We start from the raw sequence: 4477 nt of genomic DNA on the forward strand, positions 1-4477 counted from the left end.
GCTTCTCATCAGCCCTCATTGTTCGCCATGTTCAGAGAGTCCAGTTTCATCCCGTGCTTTTTCAGTCACAGTCCAGCTGGCCCGGGATCAACCTACCCCTGGACCCAGCAATACCACTCCTGGGAATATACCCAAGAGACTCTAGCTGTTCTTAAGTGGATATAAAACTAGACAGCACAGTACTTTAGGGACGATTTCTGTGAATTCATGAGCTTTGTGAAATGTCTCAATACTACGTTTCCACATTGGAGCAAATCTGTGTTCTTCTTCTCACCCCTGTGCTAATCAAGCAAACTTCTAATAGATTTCAGTAAGAGGAGTTTTAGCAAGCAGAATCCTAAACCTCTGAGCGATAATAACTGGCAGAGGCTTAAACCAGAAGTCCTTTCTTTGCCTGGATCTTTTCTGGGTATCTCACTTCTACCATCTGTTTTTTAATTTTCTCACCTGAAAATTGGAATGAACTTGGTTATTTCTTCCTTCGCTTACATTCTCCATGAGTGCTTACTAAAACTGGCAGATTACAAATGCTCACCACCCTACAGAGCTGCTTATCATAAAGAAAATATGGCCTAAAGTAAATGTATTCATTTATGCCTGATATTTAAATGTATGTAAGAATTTATGTATAAATATGTACACCTAATTTAAGTATGCATTTACTAATACACCATTAGTTAAAGTAGAAGTAGCTATAGAGAGTAGGTTATGCTTCTTATTTGGATGAACTCAAATGAAACTTTGTGGAAAAGAATTGAAAGAAAAAAATTGCATGTATAGACTAGAAAATTCAACTAAAATATGACCCGACAAACCTTTTCTTCTGCATACTATTCTATACAGTTTGATAAAAAAAAAAAACTGATTTGAAGAGTTGTCTCTTTCCTATAAATATAACTGGAAGAAAGGCGCTCTAATTTATACATTTAATCCCAGATAATGAGAAACGTCTTATCTGTGAAGTCTATAAGGACATTTTAAACATTCAGACTGAACATATAACCTGACTTCCAAATAAAAGCTAAGCATTGTAAGTCACTTTTTTTTTGTTCCCTGTGGGTGGTGTCAGCAACTGAGTTCCTCTTATTCACTTTTACTAAAGTCAAGCCTCATATCAAAGAGATCCCAAGCTGTTTGCTTCTAAACAGCACAAAATGGCTTTATTGTTTTTAAGTCTCCTTTTGAAAGTCTTTTAATTGTCGAAGTTTATGGAGAGAGTTTAGTAATTTTAAACACGAATAGAATATAGGCAGAGCAAATCAGGGTAGTTCACAGTCCCATCTTCAATCATGCCAAATGATATTAGAGATAATTTATATATGAAGTATGTAAAAAATGAATTATTTATGTTTGGAGACAGAACCTGAGCAAGGTCGCTCCAGTGCCTCATTAGCCACTATGCCCTGCCAAGCTCTAGCGACAAATGTCATGGGAATTACCAGTCAAGAATTTTGAATCCCTGAGATTCTCTCTTTTTCCCCTTTTGCATTCTCTCACCTCTTCCTGTAAAAAGCTCAGCTGGGAGCATGTTTGGTCACTAGAGCCTTGCACAGGAGTCTAGCTGCTGCCATGAAAGTAAAAGGTACTCTCCTGAGTCATTCCGTCCCTCGGGATCAAATCCAGGTTTAGTCTTCTGTTCCATATGGTAACGTAGCAGGTGTTAAATCTGTAATGTTATGGAGTTGAAGAAATCGCTATTTTTATGCCAATTGAATTGGAAAGAAGTTGAAGTTGAACATGGCCCCTAGTCAGATAATCTAACCTGCAGCTGAAGAGAAAAAGTCTTTTTTGTTTTCAGGACTTAATTTTCAAAACTACATTGCATAATTCAATTGAACTGTGGGCGTGCCACGAAAAAGAAGAAAAGTTATAAATCTGGTAGTTCTTTACAGTGAATTAATACATGATGCTTAAATGTTATCTGCAGTTTTTACAAGAGAAATGTAAAGGAAACATTCAAACAACCATTACTTTTGCTATTGTTGGCAAAGAGTTTCTTAGATTATAATGCTTTAATTGTATGAATATGGCTCACTTCTCTCCTCTTTTTCTCTCCTTCCCTCTCTGCCCCTCCCTCATTCCCTTTCTCCCTCCATCAATCCCTCTCCCTGACCTTCTCCCTCCTCCCTTCCCTTTGCTCTCCCACCCTCTCCATATATTATCTCATGGTCCACTTTCTACTGTCATATCTTTGTAAGACTTTATCTTCTAGATTCTCTTATTTGACTTATTGTGAATACTGCAGTTAAAGCATGCTTTTGTGTGAGAAAGTGGTAGTGTCCCATGTGCTAAAATGTTGTCTTGAGGGTGTGGGGCGGTGACTTCATAATGTGAAGTCAGCAGGTACTTGCCATAAACAGAATGAGAATAACTTTAATCTAAATGGAGGTCCAAAAAGGAAGTAAAATGATTAGCTTTATTGATAAGTGTTTATTTTAAGTGGAGCATAAATCTGTACTAACAAAGGTTTGGCAAGATTCCCTATTTTAGAATTCAATCATATATTGTATGCCTTAGATAGCACCATTTCTGTTGTCTTTGTCGTTCATTGCTAAAGTCATAGAAACCACAAAAAATAGTAGTATATTGATTCGTTACTAGAAAAAATACTGTGAAAATCACAAGAAAGACAGTAGACCTATGCATTTGTGCTTGTTCAGAGTAAAACTTAAATGGAACTGCCTGCTTTATTCATTGCCCTCTCATTGACTATCATGAGAACTGGGTCATATTAAGTGTGTGACAGTTTTTGACTGACTGAATTGCATTGCTTAAAAACCTATGTATTAGGAACTGGAGGGAGAGAAGTCTCAGCACCAAAAGGATGGAGGGATCTCTAGCACTTACATTTTATATTTAGGTTCATCTTTCACTTAGTAAAGCTGAGTAATGATTGGCCAAGTTTTATATAGGTTAGGGTTCACAGTAGAGAACAGGAACATAAAATGGAGAAAGGAAAAAACAAGCCAGATAAAATATATACACTTTATATAACACTTCTTTTATAGGACTCTCCTTTCCTACTTAACAAAGCCTTAAGACTTGTTCTGAAGTTCAGATTCTCCACCTTGTCTTTCTGCACCTTCTAGTTGTCATCTTCTAAGCATCCCTCTGCCTTTATGTACTTAAAGCCTCATCAAGAAGTGTAAACCATTCTCAATGTGACCACAGTTCGGATGACGGCAGAACTATCTTTTCTTTAAGTTTGCTATCTGTTTGCTTTACATTTACATACCTGGAAATCTAAGTACAAGAAAAGCTGTTTTCAAAATCTCATTCAGAGAGGTTGGGAGCAATGGTCCAGTTGGTTGAAATGCTTGCTGCACAAGCATGAGAAGTGAGTTTAGAACCCCAGACTCCACATAAAAAGCCATGTGTACATCTTTAATTCCAGTTCTTGGAGAAGATCGAGACTGGTAGAGTTCAGGGACTTGATGAGTAATCAGTTCAACTAAAATTTGAAACTTCTGGTTTAGTCTGTAAGAGCTTGTCTCAAAAAATATGGCATAGATAAACAAATTACAAATAAATAGATAAATAAATAAATGATGTAGTGTTTTTGGAGTGGTCAACAAATTGACTCACAGCAGAAAGGCAGTTGCTATCAAGACTGATGACCAGAGTTTGATTCCACACACCCAATTGTTAGAAGTATAAAAACTATGGGTGTGAGCACACACATGCATATATATACACACACACACACATACATATAAACATAGTAAATGTAATAAAAAGGCATGGCGTGTCATTTTATGGATGCTGGTATATAACATTACAGTCACATACATGCATATGTATAACTCACAGACACAGAGAAGAGAGAGAGAGAGAGAGAGAGAGAGAGAGAGAGAGAGAGAGAGAATACCAATTCAAATAGTCACTTCAATAAAAGGGAGGAAACAAGGATGTAAAGTTTAGGAAAAGTTTTCTTAGCCCAGATATGCAGATGCAAATCAGATGGCACTAGCTTATACCTAATAGTTTAGAAAGGGAGAGATGATGGATGCTACTTCTAAAATTCTCACCAGATTCAGCAAAAATTAACTGCGCACCTTCCATATACCAGATGGTGTTCTATGATTAATAAGATGCTATACGGTAAAATGCAATTTATAAATCAGAGTAAACATGCTCAAATGCAGTTGAACTACAACTCAGTGATTGCCCAGTTAGCACAATTACAACAAGTGGGATTTTAATGGACCAACTACAGAGAACATGGCCTTTAATATAAACACAGAACTGAGAAAACGTAAGTTAAAAAGAGTTCTAATGCAGTGAATCGAATTCATGTTTCCCCTTTCAATCCAGCCTAGAAGTTGGTACCCTTATAGAGAAAAAATAAGGGAAATGTATTCCTTCCAATTCCTTCCTACAAATAAATAAAATAATACAAATAAATCAAAATTATCAGAGAGTGGAGGTTGCAGGGAAGATTACCAGGATGCCATTGTTCCCTAAGAACCAGTTGGAG

Source organism: Microtus ochrogaster, linkage group LG2, assembly GCF_000317375.1.
Source record: "Microtus ochrogaster isolate Prairie Vole_2 linkage group LG2, MicOch1.0, whole genome shotgun sequence".
NCBI lineage: Eukaryota > Metazoa > Chordata > Mammalia > Rodentia > Cricetidae > Microtus > Microtus ochrogaster.